At 50.5% G+C, this 24276-nt stretch overlaps 1 long non-coding RNA gene across 2 annotated transcripts; it reads right to left on the bottom strand.

The window, feature by feature from the left end:
• Positions 1-200: 200 nt before the first annotated feature.
• Positions 201-9811, bottom strand: LOC115337840. Of its 2 annotated transcripts, XR_003922269.2 has the most exons (5): positions 9703-9811; positions 7568-7656; positions 7352-7448; positions 1804-1943; positions 201-887 (listed from the first exon to the last, which is right to left on the bottom strand). It is a non-coding gene; the product is annotated as an uncharacterized LOC115337840 (long non-coding RNA). The 2 variants fall into 2 exon arrangements; XR_003922270.2 differs by lacking the exon at positions 9703-9811 and having other exon boundaries at positions 7568-7866.
• Positions 9812-24276: the final 14465 nt, after the last annotated feature.

Below are 24276 nucleotides of genomic sequence, written 5' to 3'. Positions count from 1 at the left end.
AGAGAAAACCACATTTGTAAATTCTTTAACAAATTATAAAAACACATATATGATTAATGGGTGAATATGGTCTTGAATTGAGAGCATGACGCTAGAAATGTTCAACAGTGTAAAAAATTTCTAGTATGCAGCAAATAACTATACAGTTTTGATATTTCACTATTGTAACATCTGAAGATGTTACAGCATAGGCTGTGTCTTGATGTTTCAACTAGTCTTTTTCCCACTATCTAGTACAGTGAGAAGTCCCCAACCTCAAGGTTAATGAATAAAACACGTCTCAAAAAAACATTAGTAGGTTTGAGTTCTGAAGGTTTTAACCAACTCTCCCGTGGAGAAGAATGTGGATTAAATGCCTAACTATCCGCTTCTTGCAGACCACCAAAAGTCCCCAGAGTTGGCTATATAATTTAGTATGAGAGAAAGAGCTGTGGACAAACTAAACGCATTCAATATCTAACACTGTAATCACCTGCACAGTTAGCCACTCTTCTCATACTCGTCCTTCCGCATGTAAAGAAGATTTAACTAGATACGTAAAAAAGGGGGAAAAGCTTCCTGGCTTTTTTTTGCCCTCTATACGAGAAGAGCGCTTTCGTATTCAATTCGTATTAAATATTAAATAGAACTGGTAACAAAGTTATTTCGTTATCTCCTCTTTCTGCTTTCAGAAGATCAGATGTGATGTTTTGAATCAACAAATATGGGAGTAACACTTATATTAATCACAACAACTGTTTCCACAGCAGGGAATAACAGCTGCATCAGTCATTAGATCCTTACACATGAGACATAACAACTCGTCTGGAACAGGATCATCTGAGGAGGGGGACGGCTCCTCTGGCAAAAAGGGAGGCTTTTCCTTCTTTTCTCTAGCAGAAGCTTCCCTGGGTGGGGAGGGTGGGGAAGGAAAAAGAAACAAGTTAAAGATGGGTAAAGGAAAACTTTTCCAAGCTTTGGATTTTATCAAAGGAAGATAAGAGATGGAATTCTTCTCACGCCACATTAGCCTTCTACAACACAGGTGCTTAGTTTAAACTACTTTTCTGTAGTCACAACACTAGAAGAGGGAGGGGGGAGCAATCTTCTTTCTGCAGAACTCTCCCATTCATTGGATCAACTAAGAAATAAGCTCAGACTAGAAAAGTAATTTTTGACAGCTAGAAATCAGGTGAAATGAATCCCACCTCTCCTTTGCCAGAGGATAAATGTAAAATGCAGGCACAGGATAAAGGTAGTCTCCAAGTAATTACATCTTCTAAAAGGAAGAAATCTACGTTACAGCTTCTACAGAAGGAGATCCATGACGGAAAACCAAAAGTGCTACCAAGTGCATTTTAAAACAGCCACTCCCGTCAACACACGGTAGTATTTTCTTAGTTTATAGCAACAGGAAAACGTTCAGTCTGTTTCACACATGGGATTTAATAAAAGTCAGAGGGGGAGGAAATCTCAGTCCAACAGCTACCTGTTAAATTTGGCAAGAAGCCTTTGAAACATAAAACAGAAGAAAAATGAGCTTTCAAGGAGAATGACTCCACTGTAAACACTACTGAAATGTTTTGCAGAAATACAGATTCTTAGCATACCACAAGGTTTAACCAACTTCCAGGGGCATGAGCAGTAGGACCACCCTCTTTTAATATTAGAAAGTATCACAGATTTTCAGGTTAAGATACAATGACAGTGCTTCCTCCCTTGGAATGACAGATGCTGGACAACTTGGTTGCATTGCCACTCAAGATATTTACGCGTGGTTTCTCTCATTCACTTTTTGGTCAGTCCACTTAGTTCCATACTTACGTATTAATAGTTGGCATTCCATATTTTCCAGAGCTTGTCAGCATAGCACCCTTTGTATTGGCATCTTCCACCTCTATCATGAAACTCTGTGGAATTCCTGTGCTCTTTTTAATTCTGGGAACAGACTCAAAATTTTTGTCCTGTTCAAGAAAAGAGAGACAGACGTACCTCAAGACCCACACTTAAAATGACATTTCCCTGAATATTTTAAGCAGCAAAAGCCTTTAATCCTCTCCTTTTACCTAGCGTAAGCGTTGCTCAACTGAAATACTTATTTTCCTACATGAATATAGCCAGGATGTTCCAAAGGCTTGAGCAGAGTTTTGAACTTGAGTGACATTCTTTGGCTTAACTTCAGGTTCCTTAAGCCTGACATATCCCTTAGCTCACAATCCACTCGGAGAAGAGACACAAACCCACTGCTCCGCCTCCAAAGCACAACTCAGAGTGATAGCTTAATCTGGTGTTCTGAATCACTCACTGGACAAACCTACATTCACCATCTATAAGTGAAAGTTGAATTCATACCTCACGCGTATACCTTCAGCGACTAACGTGATATGGCATCAATACTCAACCAGGGACTTAGTGTAATTAAAACACGCAAATATGCAATAGATGGGGTCAAGAGAAATGTCTTGGTTTTATACAAAATAATAAAAACTGTGAACTGTCATTAAAAAGAGTGGAAAACAGAAAAATTTCCAGTAATACTCAAGTATATAAAAATATGTGTGAAAGTTCACAGAGAAAGATCGATGGACATATTTAATGTCTACGACCTAGAAAGAAAATTTCACCTTTATAATTCCAGCTTCCCCTTGAATTTTGAAGGGCTTTGCAACATTGCCATATAACCTCTGCCTTTCACCCCAAGAGAAACAATTCTTAATATGTGTAGGGTACGGCATTCGGAAGATCTCGCGATGTCACGGAAAGGTAGAAGGCTAGTCGTCGCCTCCCTATGACATATCAGTAATCCCACCTACCGTTGTTAGTATAGAAGGAATTAACTGCGCAATAAAAGAGGAAGCTGACGTTCACACCGTGTGTGTTATCTGTCTCTTCCCTGGTCCGGGTCGACCAGTGATCTAATCGTGGCACCTTGATATGTAGCAACGCTACATAGTGGTGACCCCGACATCATCGGTCGCACAGGCGACGATGGAGCTTGCGCAAGCGATTAAGGTATTAAAGGCGTTAGCTGATGAGGTGGGTGCCCTCGGTTCGATTAGGAAGGGCCCCACGGGCAAATGCATCCAATGGTTGCTGCACCGGGGAGACATTGGGTCTCCTAGCGAAGTTTTGAGCCCCCCAAATTGGGGAGAGATTTGGGAGTCCTTGCTCCAATCCGCGCTTGCGGGCGAGCGCAGAGCTGCTGAACGATTACAGAGTTGGGGAAAGGTAGAGAAGGTGGTCGCGGTGGTACGGGAGGCTAAGGCGTGCTGGTTGGCGGCGCCAGCTGCTGCGTCTGCGGATGCACCGCCGCCTCGGGAACAGCGGGAGACAGTGCCCTCGGGGACAGTGAGTCAGACTCAGATGGAGTGGGCGGCCGTGGAGCGGGGCTCGCAGAATGGTCCGTCTTTGATTGAGGACATAGGCATGGACGGTGCGGCGGAGACGGAGGTTTTTGCTGTAGGGGCGGCACCAGCGGGACCTGGTGCGCCCACCCCCACAGTATCCATGGGAGGAGTTGCGGCGGGTGGTTCGGAGGGACGGTTTGCAACGCCTCAGGCACAGGCACAGGGCATGTGCGGGCGTGACTTTACGGCGGTCGCAACAACTGCCTTGGCCGCACTTAGGCGTGTCGCGGCCATGGATAGAGCAGACCCCCCTTGGGTGAAAGTTCGGCAGGGGATTGCCGAGAGGTTTACTGCCTTTTTAGATCGGCTTCAGCTTGCTGTGCAGGCTGCAAACCTTCCGGAGGCGGCTAAAGAGGCGATTGTGGTTGAATGTGCTAGGGCTCAAGCTAACCCACAGAGCGCAGTGCTTCTCCCTCATTTGCCAGCGGGTTTGTCGCTAGGTAACACGATATGCCATGTACTGGAGAGAGAGCAACAACGGGAAGCACGTCCGGTAGTGGCGGCCTTGCAACAAGTTTTGGAGGCGGGTGCAGGCGCTTGTCACCGATGTGGGGGTAGAGGCCATATAGCGAGGAATTGCGCAACCAAACCCGGAGGGTCGGCTATTCTTTCGCATCAGGCAGGGTGGACTCTGAAAAAGAGCCAGATTTATATCCCTCATTACCTCCACCGCCACCTGCCACGGCCGTCCCGCCGCCGTCCCCCACCCACCCACCCCAATCGCCTGGTACTCCCTCTCCAGGGTTTGCAGAACTTAAAACAGAACCTGGCTTTGCTGCACTGCCTGTATCTCCTTCTCCTGCTAATCCCTCTAACTCTGTGCCTCTGTCTAATCCGTGACGATTCACTTAATGATTTGGGAAAAAAATACACATAGTTTGATGCAACGCTGTCGAGAAAAAGCTCTACAGCAAGGAGATACCATGTTTACTTTTCCTGTTGTATGCACACCTGCCTCAAGTAATACAAGAACCTCAAGAGTTAGAGTTGTTAGGATCAGTCATCATGAATCCCTGTGTGATGTTTAATTACATCTATAACACCACTCGAAAGGGTCAGAATGTAAATGCTATTTTGCCTGTATATAGAAATGCTACAGCTTGGTGTAACTATATCTATTCCAGAATATCACACTCTTTTTTCTATTCCAGCTGCTTTACCTGCGGTGATGTTTTTTTTTTTTTATTTGAGAGAATAGAGCGTGGGAGAGGAATTCCATCAAAACTTAACGGGAGGCCATGTAGCCTCGGACGACTTACGTTATTAACACCCGATATTAATATGATTCACAGCAAAAGGCTCATGATAACTGACACAGGTTTAAGTGGATGGCTAACAAGTTTTGGAATTACGGGATGGTTGAAAGATTTGCTTATGCATGGCTTAGTTATTCTAATTGTAATATTAGCAGTTGTAATGATTGTACCATGTATCATAAAAATAGTTGAACGTATGATTGCAAAAGCATTTCATGTAACTTGGCTTGCACAAAAAACAAAAAAAGGGGGAATTGTGGGAGATTTCATGGAAAATGGGGAACATTTCTTTGAGCTGGATTATTTAGAGTTAGCATAAGTAGGCCGTAGTTAACATGAGTGGAATGGAGTACGTGACAGCTGCAGTATGAATGGACTTTGAACCACCAGAAAAACAACGGACATGAGGAACTTGGACAGTGGAGCAATTAATAAACAAGATAACAGAACTGCAGAGGCAAGAAGGAGCTGCAAGAGTTTTTATCGCAATTAAGAAAGCTGTCATTTCAGGCTTAGAACATTTAGCTGCGGGATGGGGACTTAGGAGTTGGTTTGTGTCTTTGTTAAAAATTGGGGTTTCTTTTATTCTTGCATATTTTATTAGGTATAATGTTGCTTTTACTGTGTTTAATTAATTGTGTTTATAGATCTTGTAGGTCACCTTGGCCGACATAACATGTCAAGATTCTCTGTGCCTTGCAACCGCATCACAAAGCCCATGAACCAATAGACAGGATGGCTATGACTTGTGCAGCGCGCCTGGCCAGCGAGCGCATGCGTCATAGGCTCCCCATGTTTCAACCGAGACGAATTTCAGCACCCGCTGGCCACGTGTGCTGAAAATCCATTCCTCTACAAATGTATAAATACCGGGATTTTCCAAAGAGCATCGGGCTGGTGTACGGCAAGGCCATCGTTGCCTCTGTGGGGACGCCCACGTAAAGCTGGCACCTACCGATTGCTGGGCTGAGTTCGGGGATGGTGGTGACTAGATCTGTTAATGCTCTTTTTAAAGAAAAAGGGGGGGGAATTGTTGTGGGAACATATTTAGCTAACGGTCACAAGAGCATTCCAGACGCCTTTAGAAGGCCTTGAACAGAATAAACAAGAAGACAAAAGTAAGATACCAATTAGAAAAACACACGCGCATATTCCACGATAAAGAGAACTTGGCACAACCAACCTCAATTCGACAGTTTATCTTGACCAATTAGACTGAGACAAGTCTCGTATGTTTTAGTTAGTATAACCAATTATGTTTATGCGCGTGTACAGTGTTGATATAACCAATCATTAAGTGTAACTAGGCGCGTGGACAGTGCGTGAATAATGTGTGCAACCAATAGTAAAATAGCTAAACGCATTTAAGCTCTTAGTTGCAGGGGAACGGACGCTAGCCTCTTCTACGGAGATAGCCGGTATGCTGTTGAACGCCTTACCTTGTACATGGCATTCCTTGTAACAGCACCGGCCAGGCCATTGTAGAACGAGCACATCGAACCTTAAAGACCCTGCTAGATCGGCTTAGGGAGGGGGAGCAGGCGGAGCCCTCCTGCTTACGGGATAACTCACCTGTTCTCTGTACACAGCGTCTCCTGTTAACTGCGTTAACGCCATTAAATCAGACAATTCGGGGGGACCTGGACCAGACGGCGGCGCAACAACATTTTACGAGTACGGAAGAGAAAGGCCCCTACCCGTTGGTCCGTGTGCGTGATCCCCAGACACGCCAATGGGACGGGCCGTTTGAGCTGCGTTGCCTCGGGTGGGGGTACGCCTGTGTACAGACGCCTGAAGGGCTACTGAAATGGGTCCCTAGTCGTATGGTTCGTCCTGCCCTAACCTCGTAGTGTTTGAGTGTTTTTCTTTACAGATCGCTGTCACCCTTTCCTGGCTTGTGACGTCTTGGGTATCTGCTACGAATTTCTGGCAGTGGATGCAAAACCAATTGGGGGGCCCGATGTGTATTCGGATGACATCCCTCTCAGAGCCCATCAATTTGTGTCTTTATGGGATCCGGCTGTCAAAGACGGAGCTGAAAACGTTGTGTACGAACAAGTGTCAACAGAACAGTCGAAATCGCTCACAGGCGGAAATCTGGACGCCCCAGACAGTAAGCTTTAACATCAGCATACCACCGATGAACGTGACTGTGAACAACACGATAGACTCACTTCAGGAGGTCTATGTATGTTAGTGATTATTTGTATGCTCATCCCCTGTATCTTAGGGTTTATTAGAAACTTGTTAAAATAGACTAGTCCAGCAAACCATGCTTGCATATGTTTATGTTCCTTATACACCCTTAGCAGAAGAAACCCCGTTATAAGGTGATAGAAGTGGTAACTGTTTATAGCAATAGAAGATAGCTAGACATGGGGAGGGGGAGATGTAGGGTACGGCGTTCGGAAGATCTCGCGATGTCACGGAAAGGTAGAAGGCTAGTCGTCACCTCCCTATGACGTATCAGTAATCCCACCTACCGTTGTTAGTATAAAAGGAATTAACTGCGCAATAAAAGAGGAAGTTGACGCTCACACCGTGTGTGTTATCTGTCTCTTTCCTGGTCCAGGTCGACCAGTGATCTAATCGTGGCACCTTCATATGTAGCAACGCTACAAATATGACTGTTCATGTATTTGTCACATAACTGCCAAGGTAAAACAATTAAAACATAGAGTAACACCAGAAGTCCCACCACAATCATACCCCATTTGTTGGGCAGTTATTTATGCAGTGGCCAGGTCTTCCTCAACGAAAGCAAGTATATGATGGTGGAGGCGGACCCAAGGGTTTCTTCATGTAACTAAAAGGTTTGAGGGGGAAAAAAGAAAAAGGTAGGCACGTGTGTCTCTTGTTAAAACACACATCTCTGCAATTTTCCCTTAATCTTCAAAGAACAGATTGGACATGATCAACACTTACTTGATTGGATCGTATTCATGGCAGGACTGTATCACCAAAGCTTTTATTTCATCTTCTTCAGAAGCACTGGCTTCAGCCAGATTGGCAGTCTGTTTAACAGGTAATTATTTGACATGCACGTTAGAAACACATTTAAGCCCACACAGCCAAAGACAACACCACTCACCCCATCCTGTAAAGAGCAGCACAACGCTAGCTGAGGTTGCATGAAAGCAGCAGTTTACGTAAAATATAGCTGTCCGGAAGACGTTCTGGGGAGTCCTTATGCGATTACAGGGTGTTTATGTGCCTGTTAACCTACCTGAAAAGAGCATCCTTGGGCACTCAAAACCTTAGGCTCTCTTTGTGCCTTACATGAAGACTTGTGTAACTAATCCCATTTTCTTCCAAGTGGACTGAAGCCATGTGCAGCAAAAATTACACTACCTGGGATTTTTAAGCTCCGGGCTAGTTGAAGGAGAAGACATCCACTGTACGCTTAATTGAGAAAGATGTATGCAAGGATCATTATTTACATTTTGCAGCATTAAAATGACACACAACTTAAGATTTGGGGAAGTTGCTTTGGCTTGCTGAAATTCATCTTCTGACACAGAAGCATTGTTTAACCTTCAGGTGCACAATCTCTCTTAAATCCTCCACAGAGCTGATGGCGATAGGCACGTCTTGCGTCCCTGAATACCTAAGACTAGGAAAAGGCCTTGTTGGAACATGTCTTCAAGGCCTTAAAAAGGATGAGACATCCAGCAACCACCCTTGCCATGTGTATTCTAAGAGAAAAAGAAATACTGGCAACACTGTTTATCATGGGGAGGAGGAATACAGCTGGAATATAGTAAAGAAAACCATGGAACAGCAACACAGGATTCTGGATGCAATGTGTGTTATTTCATGAAAAATGACTTGAAATAAAAACTGATGGTTGGTGGGAGTTGTGCATAGTAAAATGTAGCTGGAGTAGGGTCAGAATACTTAAACCAGGGAATTAGAAAGATATTTTGAACATTGCCATAAATAATACAGATTGTAATTCAGGAGCAGAGCACAAAAAACCCCCCTCCTAAGGGAAGATTCATAACGGCCTCTTTCATACACACAGCATTTCTTTCTGTGGAGGTGAGAGCAGGCTGAAAACCACAGAAGACAGCCAGGAAGAGCAGAAAATTTGCGGCAGTAAATACACAAACTGCAAAGCATGTTCTAGCTTGACCTCACACAGGATCACATGTACCCTCATTTCCCAAGAGCCGGTGTGACGGGTACACTCGACCCCATAACCAAACTAGCCGTAGTTTGGTACAGGCTCCAAAGGAGGTAAAGGCCTGAGCCATAGCCGGGCCAAGAACTCCTCTAGTTTCAATCTCTTCTCTGAAAACCCACAAAGGAGCCGAGTGACCCAGTGAGCACCGATGCATATCGCCTTGGAACACTCATCATGCGATTAACACAGGAATAGCGGGTGGCTTTTCCAAGACTCATTTATCAAGGAGCAAAGAAAGTGTGGGCACAAGGAGTCTCATCCATACCCTTCCCATCGCATGTGATTTGACCAGGAGCCAGCCACTTTATCCCATAAATATGACAGCCTAAGTGAGCCTTCTTTCAGCTCTCCCTGCTAGGCTGCGTGGCTGCACGGCAGTGATCTCCCCTTGAGCTGGGACGCCTCTCAAGGTTGCTCCTCGAGGCAGAGAGACCTGTTCTCAATGGCAGATCTTTGCTAAGTGACTGAGAGCATGCTGAATTCATACCAAGGAAACATTACTAATCCATGTAGCTACTTAATATTAACTATTATAAACTTTGTACAGATAATTCCATTAGACATAAACCGTTGTCCAACTCTGAGACTAAGATTGGACCGAGCCGCCCCTAGGCTCCACAAGCACTTTAGAAAGCAAGGGGGTCCCCTCTGAACCTCGCGACTCAACGGGAGGGTCTTCCTTACCCTTTTGCGTCTCCGGTCTCTGCGTGAATCCTTCCAGCTCGATTCTAACTCAATTCTCCTTCGTACGTTTCTTCCGTGCAGTAATTAATAAGGCGAACCTTGCCATCCAACTTACTGAACCTCGGGAAACCACTGTTAAACTTTGTTAAATTCCACAAATTTATTGAACTCTGTCAAATTATTATTTTACCTCAATAAAACACATTGATGCTTTTCTCCTTCTGAGTGAGGTGCATTCTGCTCCTTGGAGAGAGATTGGCGCAGCCGGCAGGATCCTACGTCAGGACGCGCGACAGCCCGCAGCACAGCCTGCGTGGGGCAAAAGGCATGCATCAGACCTCGGGGCCATCAGACCCACAGGGCGGCCTGGGGACAGCAAGGGCACCTGCTCTGTCCCCACCAGAGCACGCCTGCTCCAAAGCATGGCGCTGCCGGCTGGAGAGGAGGCCGCCCTGCCTTCCCCTGGCCCGCGGACATGAACCACCAACCTCCAGCTCTCAGGGCTCGGGCTGGCGACCCTCGGGGCAGCAGCAGGAACCGCTCTGACCCTGGTCGTGGGGCCATCCCTGGGGCTGAGCACTCAACTGGGCCACGGCAGGGCCCGTGGGTGATCACCAAGGTCTCCCCCCAGGCCCCTCTGCCCTGGGAGATACCTGCTGCTGCTCCTGCAGCTCCCCTGGCCCTTTCCCTGGACCCCCCTCGCCCCGGCTGCCCCCAGCCCATCTCTCCCCCATTTCTCCTCAGGCTGCTCGGGCTCTGTCCCCTCTGGCCCTGCCCCAGGCCGGCTGTGACTGACAGGCCGCCTCCAGCTCCGCTGATTGGCTCAGCCGTGGCCAATGGCACAGCTGTTGCTGGGCGGGCAGGGGCTGCCTCTCCTCACAGAGCCCGCCCCCCCGCAGCCGCTCCTCAGCCAGCTGGGGCACTGGGCCTGTGGGGAGACGGCCTTCGGGAAGGGCCCTTCGGTGCGGAGCTGTTCCCTCGGCAGCGCGCGGCCTTCGGGAAGGGCCCTTCGGTCCAGAGCTGTTCCCTCGGCAGCGCTTGTGAGGTGTGTGTGCAGCTCTGCTGTCCCTCAGTGCTGCTGTGGGGTCTATGCCTGCTCGGGGAAGGAGGGAGGGAGGGAGAGGAGCTGCCCTGCGTTTGCTCCGGGTCGGCAAATCGTTCCCAAAAGGCGGGTCTGTCTGTGCTGCCAGCCACAGCCCTGGGCAGGAGGAGCTGCGTGACAGGAGCCGGGCCGGCCCCTGGCAGGAGACAGGCCTCTGCCCTGGTCACACCGCCCGTGCTGAGCCCAGCACCCGGGGCCTTCCTCAGGCCTCGCCTTCCCCCAGGCGATGAGGAGGAGAGACGCCCTGTCCTGGCGTGGCCCAGAAGGAAGGACGGAGCCCCCGGCACTCTCCCCACGGGGGCTGGCCACCGGCCTTCGCTTCTGTCCCTGGGGCTCCCCAGTGCTGGCAGGCCCCACGGAGCTTCAGGGCCAGGCAGATGTCCAGGTGCCAGGGGCTCCTGGGGCTCGGGGCAGCTTTGGGCATCTCCGCAGCCGAGGTGCGGCTGCCCCTTTGCTTCTGCGGATGCGGTAGTTATTTGCCACCCCCTTAGTGGTTAAAACTGTTTCTCTGCATGGCACATGGACTGGACAGAAACCACTTCCCTGCTAGTCGGGAGGACTTCAGGGAAACAAGGAAGTCACAGCATGCACACAGGTATAAGGAAGGCGAAAAGGAGCCATGTCAAGTTTTTTCTGCTTTTTCAGATCCGAGTTCAGACATTTGTGTGCACCCCCGCACCAAAGTCACGTATTTTTCCTCCCAGCTGCACAGCTTTTCACAAGTGACAGTGAGTTGGGCTGAGCTGGCCTTCAGGATAACTCGGCTCCTTTCTTTTTTAATTGTGTGCCTGCACCTTCCCTTTTTTCCACCAAGGTCTTCTTTTCTCCCCCCTTCCCTCCCGCCCCCAGTTCTGTGCTTATTCAAAGATAATTGTGATTTGACTTTCTGGACAGGTCATCGAGTAGGTAGTTGCAGGATATATGTATAGGCTGGCCTATACCTCCAGAGCTGTAGGCTGAGCTAGTCTGTCTTTAAAGGCTAGGCAGATATGGGCTATGGCTAGAGTTACTGTTTGCCGCTTATTATTTCTTTTGGGGTCCTGTGACAGTGATGGTAAGGTCGTCAGCCTGCAGCTCTGCAAAGACTACCACTGAAGGAGATTTGATGGTGGATGCTGTTCTGTGTGTTTCATTTCCAATAGTCATTTCACTGAGCTCGAATTACTTCTGTGCGATCAGGTGATGGGGATCTTCTCGCACGGGTCTTCTGTTTCTGGAGCGTGCCCTGACAGCCTTTGTCATCCAAAGCTTTCGTGTCTGTTCCCAAGAGGAGTGATGGCCATGATGTGGAACGACTCCTGTGAGTAATGGCTTCGCCAGTAGGCTTGGATTTAATGAATCCCCATGGGCAAATGGCTGTAGCAGAGCTCAATCCAAGAATTTTGATGTTCTGACACTCCAGACTGAATTTGGAGGTGTTTCCTCACCCTCCTTCTCCTCCTCCTCCTTCTCCTCCTCCTCCTCCTCCTCCTGTTCTTCCTCTGCCTCCTCCTCTTCCATCTCCTTCCGCTCTTCTTCCTCCTCCTTTCCCCCCTCATTGTCCTTCTCTTCCTTCTCCTCCTCCTCCTCCTGTTCTTCCTCTGCCCCCTGTTCTTCTGCCTCCTTCTCTTACTCCTCTTGTTATTCCTCTTCCTCATCCTGTTCTCGTTTCTCCTCGTCCTCCTCCTTTTCTTTCTCCTCCTGCTTTCTTCCTCCTCATTCTTTCTTTATTCTCCTCCTCCTCCTTATCCTGTTCTTCCTCCTCTTCATTCACCTTCTCTTCTTTCCTCTCTTCCTCATGTTATTCTTCTTCCTATTCTTCCTTCTCCTCCTCCCCTTCTTCTCCTGTTTCTCTTCCCCTTGTTCCTCCTTCTATTCATTCTTTTCCTCCATTTTTTCCTCCTCTAGCACCTGTTCTTCCTCCTCCTCCCCTTCTCCTTCCTTCTTTTCCTTATTATGTCCCTCCTCATACTCCTCCTCTGCCTGCTCTTGTTCTTCCTGTTCTTCTTCCTCATGTTCTTCATCCTGCTCTTCCTATGGTTCATCCTCCTCCTCCTACTCTGCTTATTTTGTTTGATGTTTGCTGTTCCTTCATCTTCACTTCAAGCCTTATCCTCAAGACTCCATTTCCCTGTGTCTTTTTTTTTTTTTTTTTTTTTATTTATTTAAGAAGCAAAGCATGAAGGAATCAGGGTAAAACCAAACCTCCTTGTCTCAGGAACTGTTGCAGGCACAGATTTTGGAAATCATGACTCCTTACTACTCTTTTATCCTTTAAAAATAACATTAAATAACTTGACAAGAGGGTCCCATTTGTAGCTTGAAATGAAGTTAGAAAATTCAATGTCACTTTTTGGGCTAGGTTTTCAGCCAGTTTAAACTGCTTGATCAGAGTCAGAGATACACTAATTGGCAGGAGCTGAAAAGCTCGCTGTCTGCATAAAACCATATAATGCTGTTAGCTGAATTTTTAAACTAAGCTTGTACTTTTTGTTTCATTAGCTAACAATACATACAGACATACATATATATATGGGCATATATACACAAAAAGAGAGACTATTTCAAGAGAATAAATTAATATCTCTGTAGCTTTATCATATTCCAACAAAACCTGTGTATCTTTGGAGATAGGAAGATTGCCTCCTGTCACTGGATTTTTACAAAATAGCGTTGGGACAAATAGCCATTCTCATAAAGAGTGAAAACACTTAGCACAAGTGCATGGAAATAAAAACGAGCATTTCAAAGTCCTCTGCAAGCATGGGCTGTTTTAGCTTTGGAATTTGCAGCATTCAGGATGTAAGGATGCTCAGAGGCTCCCTGCAGTTTTCACCACAGAGCTGATACTGGAGAGTAAGACTGCTCTCCCTGTGCCTGATACTACAAGGTTGACTCAAAATTCCCAGAGCCCCCCTACTACATGACTGTCCTTAAGGTTCCTTGTTTGTTTGTTTTTCCTAAGTAATGCTAACTTGGGGTTCTTAAGTGACCAGATCCAAACCCATAGGCAAAGGGATGTTTCTTATTTCTATCAGGTTGGCATGGGTTGCTCACAGGTGGGTAGGCAGCAGAGCATCCCTCCTGTGGGTTTGGGGTTAGCAGCACAGAGGCAAGAGACAAAAGGCAAGGAAGAGAGCAGGAACCAGAGTGTGGTGATGGCTACGCAGGGTTTTTAGCAACAGACCTGAGCTTCTATTGGCTGTGCTTAGCACAGCCTGACATGTGTTAGTGCCTCATGCAAGTTAAGTACGTGGAGCTGCTTCAGGGGAGATGCCCCCAGCTGATAGAGGACATATGGACCTTGAAATCTTGTCTGTTCCGTGGGATTTTGGAACATGCTGAAATGCTGGTTTTAATTGGGAATGAATGTAAACCTTTGCTAGCACATTGAAGTGCTTCCATAGTCAGCGTCACCAGTTCAAGAAAACAGAGATACTGAACTGTGTGTGACAAGGGGGAGAAAATGCTGCTGTTCATAACTCTCTGAGAAGCAGAAAACTGCAGGCTAGGGCATTGTGCCTTTCTGATTTGTGCCTGCTACAAAAGGTGTAAGCTTCTGTTACTGTAATAAAAAGCAGCTGTTGTTTCAATTGCATGCATTGAAAGCTACAGCAATTACAGAGTTGCTAACTGCCATGCTCTGACACCCAAAGCACAACAGACTTGTTCTGAAGGCTTTACACGAAGGTGCAACTTTTAAATATGGCACTCCTTGAAAACACGGCTTGTTCAATAGTGGGTGAACTTGTTCCTGATTGGCAAACTAAGGAGCCCAGTGAGGTCAGGCTGCCAAAAGCCGAGCGGGTGCTCTTGAAGAAAATGCCCATCGATTGTACATAGGCGAATACGGCATGTTTTTGAAAACCTGGTCCACAACACACCACCGCTGTTTTAAAAGACCATTAACGCCATCATGAAGACAAATCCGTGGTGAATATTTGCACGCAATCTGCAGGTGCACAACACCTTCCCTGGGGAGAAGGGACATGCTATTAATAGCAACAACTTCTGTAAATGAGTCTCTGCCTGTTTTCAATGTCCCTGGGTAGGTGAGACATTGGCTGGGGACCTGCAGGAGCCCCCCAGCCCCTGGAGTGGTGGCTGGAGGACGGGTAGGTCAAAGGACCCTGATGGGAGCCCTGCAGGGCCTCGTCCGTTGGACCGACGGGCACCTTCCCTTGTCACACAGAGCATCTCATGGGCTGGAAAAGGGATGCTCTGGAGATGCTCTTCCCCTGCACGAGGGTCCCAGGGAAATTACGAGGCCTCACCAAGGAAGCTGTGTGGTCCATTTAACTCTCCCCCCCTCCAGCAAGGGTATGAAGGGCATTTAAATCAAGGGAGCTTGTCTAGAGAATGAGGAAGCAGTAAAATGTCAGCATGCTGGATGAATCAGCAGTGGATCACCCTGTGCTGCCCTTGCACCTATGGTCCAACCCCCCTCCCACATCTGTGTGTGCTTTCCAAGGTGACCGGTCCCTGCCCTCCTGCCCTGGTTGTGCTCTGTAGCTCTTGGCAGGGTTTTCAGGGAGTTTGGCCCTTGGTTTCTGCTCCTCAAATATGGTTCCTTTCCACAAGCTTTCCAGCCTGTCCCTGCCAAAGGGACAGCCCAATTCAGCACCCGTCACCAGGTACCACAGGGCTGGGTCCATACTCCCGCTCACAGCAGTCGTGACACAACCAGCTTTCGCAGCTGCAATACTGTCGTGAGTCCAGAGCTGTTGGCTGTCCCACACAGCGTGTCCTGACAGTCCACGTCCACAGAGGAACATACAACTATTGCCTTGTGTTTGCTGCAAGGGGGGGAAAAAACCTTAGCAGCCCCAGACTCCTCCAAGGAAGCTACCTGAGCAGTTTTGTGTATGTTGGAGGCAGGTCAATGCCCAGTAGCTCCCTGGGACTCCTCCCAGGCATCTCCCGGAGTGTTTTGTCCTCCCACTGTAGGGAGCAAAAATGATAGAAACATAGAATGGCTTGGGTTGGAAGGGACCTTCAAAGATCATCTAGTCTACCCCACCCCCCGCCATCAGCAGGGACATCTTCTACTAGACCAGGTTGCTCAAAGCCCCCTCCAAGCTGACTTTGAATACTTCTAATGGTGGGGCATCCACAGCTTCTCTGGACAACCGGTTCCAGTGTCTCACCACCCTCAGCGTAAACATTTCTTCCTTATGCCCAATCTAAACCTACCCTCTTTCAGTTTAAAACCCTCATCCCTTCTCCTGTCACTACAGGCCCTGGTAAAAAGTTTCTCTGCGCCTTTCTCAGAAGTCCCCTTCACATACTGAAAGGCTGCAGTTAAGGTCTCCCTAGAGCCTTCTCTTCTCCAGGTGGAACACTCCCAACTCTCTCAGCCTTTCTGCACAGGAGAGGTCTTCCAGCCCTGGGATCATTTTTGTGGCCTCCTCTGGACCCGCTCCAACAGGTCCGTGTCTTTCTTGCGCTGGGGACCCCAGAGCTGGATGCAGTGCTTCAGGTGGGGTCTCAGGAGAGCGGAGGAGAGGGGCAGAATCCCCTTCCCTTGACCTGCTGGCCATGCTGCTTTTGATGCAGCCCAGGATACGGTTGGCTTTCCGGGCTGCAAGCGCACATTGCCAGCTCCTGTCCAGCTTTTCGTACACCAGCGCACCCCCAGCTTACTTGCTGGCAGGGCAGCGTGGGAACAGAGTAGGCCTTGGGGCCGTGCAAGCAGCGTTCAGCAATAGCTAAAACATGGGTGTGCTACCGACACTGGTCTGGTCACACATCCAACACTCGGCACCGTATGTGCTGCTAGGAAGAAAATTAACTCCATCCCAGCCAAAAGCAGAACAGGCGGGGTCTCTGTTATGGCTCAATAGCAGCTTTGTGCTGCTCTGCGTTTTATTTCTGGCTTTGCCTTACGTGGTGTATTTGGCATGCACACAATGGAGGGGCTGGGGCTGGTATTGCCCTACACAGCACCCCTGTCCTGTGCGCTCCAGGACAAAGCTGGCACAGGGAGCAGAGGTGGGGATGATGACCTGTTAATGAGCCCCTTTGGTGCCTCTGTGGCTCAGAATTGAGCAGGACAGTCCCACCAGGGAAGCTGGGCTCCCCCAGCCTGTTGGTGGGTCTCATACCCAGCTCCCTGCCTGCTGACACCGTGGGCATCCAGGTCCCTGTGTGCCCTGATATGAAGTTTGGCCCAGGATTGGTGAATCCCTGGGTCTGCTGCCATTACGACCTGGACAATTGTGCTACTGATCTGTATTTATTGCTGTGCCATTATTCAGACATGAATGGTCGATCCCTGAAGCTGTCCGTCAGGAGCCTGTCATCGTAGCCCAAACCCATACCCTGGCGGGGCTGGCTCAGGCCCCTTGCAGGAGGGCCGGCGCGATGGGCTTGGGCCGCGGGCGGGTGGCTTCAATTCCTTTGGGGGCTCGAGGTCACTGGGCTGGTCCTGCAACACCCGGCTGGCTGAGTTGGACAGCCATGGGGGCCGGGGTGGAGGGGGGCAGCCCGGGTGGCTGTCCGGGCTGGCGGAGGCCCATTCCCTGGTGCTCTGTGGCAGGTGGGCTGGCTTTCCAGGCACAGGTGATGGCTCTTGCTGTCGGGTCCAGCTCTCCGGGGTGCTGGGGCGGCTGCTCGGGCTGTCCAGGCCCGAGGAGCAGCTGCTGGTGTCGGGCTGGGCTCGCGAAGCTGCGGAGAGGCGCCTGCGGAGAGAGGAGGCTGCTGAGGCCCCACCGCGGCCGTGGGGCTGGGCGGGTGTGAGGGCGCGGGGCAGCACACCCATGGGGTGCGGGCACCCAGCTGCACGTGGGAGCTGTGGGCATGGAGAGCTCCGTGCAGAAAACGGGGCACCCCGCACCCCTCGTCTGGGGCTCTGCTCGCCTGCCCACGGCTTGTCTCCTCTCGGCCCTGACCATCCTGACCTGCCTGCTCTGCACGTGCCTGGAAGGAGACCTGCCCGCAACAGACCGAGGGGACCAAAGCTGGGCACAGCACTGCAGGGCCAAGAGAGCCTCCTGTTCGCCTTTCTCAGCGTGCCTGGCAGAGACCAGCACTCGGCTCCCCTGCCTGTCCCTGAACAGACAAGGGCACAGCCTCAGCTCTCTGTTCAGTGACATGCTCTCCATCCTCTCTTCAGAATACGTATCCAAAGAGTTACGCACCCCTGCACAGAAAAAAAAACCCCTGCCTGTGCTGAGAACATGCACGCTGGCAGTGCTCAGGTGCAGATGGGACAGACTGACTCTCTTTCTCCAAAGCAAGGCCGAGAGCTGGGAAGGTTCCTCACCAGTGTCTAAGCTGCTGGGACACCCTGGCCGAGGTGAACCTCTGGGATTTATGGCATCACCTAACAGGGCGATTTCTGCTGGTAGGTTCACTGGCAGGAAGATGTCACTATTGCGCTTCTCACTTTCTATGGCAATGTCATCCCTCGTTTTTCTTCCTGACCTTGCTTATCCTACGTCTGTCACTGGGTCTGCTCGTCGAGGCAGGGTCACTTTTAACTAACACTTGCTGCAGGAGGAAGGGGTTTCAGAAAAGAGTGCCCATGAATTGAGAGGCCAGATAAAACATCTTACAGCAGAAATCTCAGTAGAGTTTGGCCAGTAACTGAGTCGGCACTCCAGAATACCCTACCTCTAAATGCTTCATGGCTAATAGCAGCCATCTAATACAGAAGTTTGGCAAAAAAACCTCCCAACAACTCACCGTTGTCTCTTCCTCCACAGATAGCTCACTCACACAACGCGATACCATCCCAAGCAGCACGGAGCCCAAGACTGCCACGGTGCCTTCTGTGCAGTAGTACCGGAAATCTTGAGGATCCATAGCATTTGTGTTTCTCTTGTCATCCACACCTGGAGGAACAATTCTGTGCATTAGCGTGTCCTGCACACTACTGGTAATCTCACAGGAGGTCTGACACGGCCAGGAAATGTTCCTTCTCACTTTGTTAGCATCTCTGCACCAGCGAACATGCTGGGACTGCAATGTTTCCCTTGGTTTCAGTAGAAGCAAAGGAAAACTCCCAAAGCCGTTGCAAATCAATGCACTCTGGAGCCTCTCTTTCTCCTCAGAGCTTTGCTTACACTCTGGCATGGCCCGTAATCCAGTTTTTCCCAGTGTCACGGTTTTGCTCCCCCTTCTCGGCCACCCTTCACATTTGCACACATTTCTTTTGGCGCTCACCCACTTTCACTCTCCAAGGCTTGCTAGTGGTGCTGCCTGCAGGCTCTCTCTGACCCTTTGGGACAAGCTGTCCCACTGAACAGAACTCATGAGGCCAGATGGAGAGCGTGTGGGGGACCACAGCTGTTTGACCAATCGCCTCTGAGTGAGACAGACAAAAACCATCCCTGCCTCAGGGAGTGCCAGCCCCAGCTCTCTCCCCACCCAGCAACCCACACCCCGAGGGGATGGAGTCAGGCCCTCTCAGGAGACACCTGAACCTTGCTCTCCTGCTTTGCCTTTTCTCCAGCGTGGGCACTGCTTGCATGCCCCCAGGTTTCAGGACTTGTCTTCCCCTTATGGCCCTCTGCAAGACTGCTAATTACCTGCATTCTTTGGAGAAAATTCATATCTCCTGGCGTGGTGGGCTTCTCCAGGGCTGGACAGCACTGCCACTGCCAAGAATCAGAGAAAGGTAAAGCCTCAGCATGGCTCAGGCACAGAAGATGCAGGAGGGTGGCACAGGTTCCCTCTAAGCCCATGCCCGATCCGCCAGTGAATCCCTTTGGACCTCAGTTCACAGGAGGGATCCCCCTCTGTTGTGCTTAGGGGGACTTGGGGCAAGCTCTGGGATGCAGGTATTGCAGGAGGCACATTCGATTGAGAGTCGTATTTCCCATCGTCTGCTGAGGGTGGGTTCAGATGGCCTCAACTCCCAAAACAGCAAAGTTCTGAAATTCCTGTGAACAGGGTGCGGTGGGAGGTGAGCATCTCACTGCATCCACAGAGGGTTACGAGTGAGCAGTCTCTCTGGCACAGCCGATGGCAGTAAACCTCCACACCCCAGAGATGACAGTCATCCTCAGAGAGCCGTTCCTGGCTTCTTTTAGAACACTCACTCTGTACTAATAGTTTGGCTGCTGACAAGATGTGCAGTAGCGGGCACCAGGGGAAGAGGCTGCAGACACACAGTGATTTTGATTCATGGCACTGGATGACTGAAGGGCAGCAATCACCTGGCACGCCTGTTGATTGAATTGCCCCTGTTTTTTCATCAGAGACTGGCGCTGCGTGACCATCTCCTTCCCGAAACGCCTCCTTCTCCACAGTCTCACGGTCCATCTCTTTAGAAAGAAAGTGGCTCACTTTAATTAGAAGTAACCGTTCCTCATCAGGATCGTGGTATCTTCAGGAGGCAATACTTCTGAAAATACATTAATAACGCTTAGAAACAAAGCCTGGGCATTTGGGGGTGCACCTAGTCACTAGTCCAAACGACATGTCATTCATGGAGAAAAATTTAAGCGCTAGACACTTCCCAGTTTACCAGGAGACAGCAAATCCTGGCCTGCTGAGAGACTAGGGGATTGCATGTGATCTCATTCACATTCCACTTAGTGCATTTCTGGCAAACTGCAAGATGATGGTAAATTACTTCCTTCAGAGAAGACAGGAAGATGCTGTAACCAGTTCAGCTGGGGAAAGAGTCCTTCTGAGAAGCACTTCCCATCATACCAACTCCACCACATGGTAAGGGTAACAGACACGCATGGGGGACTGAACCGCAAGCTCTTGCAACCATATTCTGGGCACTTTCACAAGTGGCAGCGAAGAGCCCACAGTCCCCCAAAACAAGAGGAAAACCACAACCAAGTTATCTACAACACAACTAGAAACAGAGAGGCAAACCACCCGACACCGAATTCACAGCCCTTCATTTTAGCTGCCTTCAAGTTAGGTGTCTGGCCTTCAGCTGGGTGTCCAGCTTTCACCTGTCCCTGACCCCGAGGTGTCACCGAGAGTCCTCAGACATCGAGGAGAACAATGGGGTTAGACCAGGCTGTGAAGCCGGGGTGCTCCCATCCTGGCCAGGGGATGCCTGCAGCCCAGGCAAAGTCTGCCGGTCTCAGTGACCCCAAGCTCCCGGCGCATCCTGTCCACCGGCCAAGGGCACTCTCCCCGCCAGCGACTGGCAGGGTGCTGGCCCTCTCATGGCTTATCAGGAATCAGCTCCTCAGCCAAGTTCCCATCACACACTCAAGGTGTTGAGCACCACCAGTTCCTGCCAGCTGGATACCAACGTCTGCCCAGAACAGCTCTGGCCAGTAACGCTATAACTGGGGCAGCAGCCGTCCCTGGGGCTCAGCTGAACCACAACTGGCAGCAGAGACTCTGCACCATCTCTACAGCTCACCAGCACCTGCAAGGTGTGAAATTTGAGTGTCAGCGCAGTGAGGCTCTGATCGATCCCTTCATGCTGTGTAGGCTACGGCTTGGCCATACATGCATCTGAAACCTCAGCTTCCCGTGTCTTCCGGTTATACCCACCACGTGCTGCTTTGTCCAATTCCTCCAGGATTTCCTTTAGGACTTCTGGTGACCGCTGGGAAGATTCTCCTATTTCAGCTTTAGCTTTATACTTTGCTCTTTGAGGACCTTAACAGAAAGTATAAAGTTAAATTTCTCAAGAATAACATACTGAAAACGAGCGCTTAGTCTGTGAAGTCAGTCAGGACTGACTACTCACCCCTGGGATGCCAGGTGAGCTCCAGCGCAGGACCCAGACGAGAAGCTGGAAAAGCCCTCCCTGTACCCACATCTGCAACCAAACACCCACGAGAAGTTCCCGTCATACATTGTGATATACACTGTCATACTGAACAGCAGAACATATAAGGGGATCACAGAACAACACGGCACACACGATGCAGGCCTATATTCTCACACCTGCGAGAGACATCTTGCTCACATTTGGGCTTTGAGCTGGCAGCTCTCAAAGGAAGTAAAAAGCCATGACGTACCCGTGCGATCTCCCTGCGCGTCAGCCCTGGAACCCGGCTGGGAAGCTGGATATCCATTGCGTCCAGCCACGTCTGTAAACAAACAGAACAGGGAAGCTCCCGTGAAGTATTTCTATAGACTTCTTCAGATCTGAACGGCAATGAATGCAGTTCAAACACAGGATTGTGCCATAGCACTCGTCTCTCCCTGCCACTCAGGAGCACTGTGCAGACCGTTACTGGGTGCCTGGACCATGCCAGTTTAAAACAAACGATGCACAGAGCTGTGGGCAGAAAGGACTCCCCGGAGCTCACACCAGCTCTAAACTCAACCCCAACAAGCCCGCTGGCTTTGCAGCAGGCACTAGAAGCAGTGCAGGGTCAGAGAGGCTGGGAAAGAATGTTTTGCAAGGCAGAGCGCCCCAGGCCACGTCACTGAGCCTGACCCATTCCCTCTCTGCGCTCTTCTGCATGTCTAAGCATCGGCCAAGAAAATACTAACTTAAATTTCATATGAACGAATATTAAAACCTAAATGCCCGCTCATTCAAGTGACACACCTGTGGGGTTGCCCTGAGGCTCCCGGACAAGATCCGGCTGAGCAGTCGGGTGGCCATCGGCTACAGGCAGAGCTGTAATCAAGCACGTTTCCATTAGAGGCTGTGATCTACTTCTTTCTCAGTGACCTGCAGTCACTGGAGGGGGGTCAGGTAATGCCGTGGGACCCAGACATGGGTGGAGATTTCCAAAGCTGCAAAGGGGCCTGGGGGACCTGGGTTCACCCGAGGAGAGCACTGCAGGGCTAGAGCAGGAATGCTCCTGTTTTCCTGAGCAGACATCTCCCAAGGACGGACGTCCCTGAGGCTGAAAGCCAGGATCCAGCCAGGAAGCGGCAGAGCCATGGCCCCGGGCACAGCTGTGACCAGCCCGGGGAAGAAGTGCTCCTGCAGGCTACTACCTGGCCCCTGCGGTGCTGCTCTGGCCCCGACATGCAGGCCAGGGGAAGGCTGCCCTGGGGCAGGGCAGCACAGGGCTGGCTCTAGGGATGGTTCCTCACCCCGCGGTGCTGCTCTCGGCCCCACCGTTCACCTGGAAAATGCCTCCGCAGCGGCTGCAGCCCCCTGCACCTCCCCGCGGGACATCTGCCTCCCGCTGCCCGTGGAGCTGGCCACGGCTCACCCGGCCCAGCCCGGCCCCGCTGCTCTCACAGCCCTGCCACACCACGACCCCAGCCGCCGTCACCCCGAGGTGTGGTGGGTGCTGCGCCACGCTGCCAGGGCTGGGTGCTGGCCCTCGCCTGCCCGCCTACCTAATCCCCGCGCTTGCCACGGAGCAGCCCCGACAACCCAGGCTTGCAGGGACACCACGAAGAGGATAAGGAGGCAGGCGGGGGTCATGGCCCCCCACGCCTGCACCATGCCGCTGCTGCTGCTGCGCTGCCAGGGCTGGGTGCTGGCCCTCGCCTGCCCGCCTACCTAATCCCCGCGCTTGCCACGGAGCAGCCCCGACAACCCAGGCTTGCAGGGACACCACGAAGAGGATAAGGAGGCAGGCGGGGGTCATGGCCCCCCACGCCTGCACCATGCCGCTGCTGCTGCTGCTGCTGCTGCCGCTGCTGCTGCTGGCACTGCTGGAGCGGTGCCCGTGGCACAGCACTGCACATCACGGCGTGGCACAGCGGGGCTCTGTGACCTCACAGTCCGGCCTTCCCACCGCGGCCATGGCCCTGGGGCACTGCCCCTCCCCACCATGTGTTGAGGTTTTGGACTTAGATGAAACTAAGACCCCTTCAGCATCCTAGCTCTCTGCACATCAGCACGCTCCCTGCCATCCTCAGGCGCTTTTGGCTACAGCTGCTTCTGTGCTTGCTGTTTGGCCACTGCTCTTCTGTGGATTTCTCTCTGCCTCGGAGTCTGAGGACAATTATGTGGGATCCTCTGGGCTGAGGGGAGGGGAAAAAAAGAAATCCATATTATTTCCTATATGTAAATGCTACTGAGGCTACGGGCTGGCCAGACTTGTATGGAGAGCTTTAAACTAGATTTCGTGGGGGAGGAGGAGGAGGAAAAGCAAGAACAGGAAGAACAGGAGAAGGACTAAAAGATCTTTCCTTTCCCACAGTGTTGCATATCTGGGGACTCATACAGCATCACTTGCCATCTAGTCAGTGAGAAGAAGTCCAATTCCTGTAAGCAGCTGCAGGTTGGTACCCACCAGCATTGGGTACGTGATGCAGATAATTCAGCAGCCTGCTGAATGATTGTGAATTGATTTTCACAATCTTTTGGTAAAAAACAAGCAAAATAAGCTTAGCGAGTCAGGAGGTAAACTCAAGCGTTAATTTCACGTACGAGCAAGAAATTGGTAACTATGGGGAAATGGTGTTCAAGGGTACAGATAAGATGGTGGAAAACACAGCTTCAAGAAGTCATTCATCTTACTGTCTTCGCTAACAACCCTAGAGTCCAGCATTATGGAGCCCATCTCTGCAACACATATACGCACTGCACTCCTGCCTCCCAGTATAGCCCTTACAAGGCACCCCCAGCTCCCAGTACTCCCAGTATAGCCCCTTAACTGGCACTCTGGGCTCCTAGTGGAGCCTTCACCCACCACTCCCAACTCCCAGTACAGCCAGTCCCTGCCCTCCCAGTGCTCCCATACCCGACTTACCAGGGCGTCGCACCCAGCCCAGAGCACCCAGCCCAGACCTGGGAGAGGGGGACGCAGGCATCTGGGCACCGGAGGCACCCCCACC

This window comes from Aquila chrysaetos, assembly GCF_900496995.4.
Source record: "Aquila chrysaetos chrysaetos chromosome W unlocalized genomic scaffold, bAquChr1.4 W_unloc_7, whole genome shotgun sequence".
Classification (NCBI taxonomy): Eukaryota; Metazoa; Chordata; class Aves; order Accipitriformes; family Accipitridae; genus Aquila; species Aquila chrysaetos.
The sequence above is the reverse complement of the archived record's forward strand: the minus strand, read 5'-3'. Positions and strand labels throughout refer to the sequence as shown.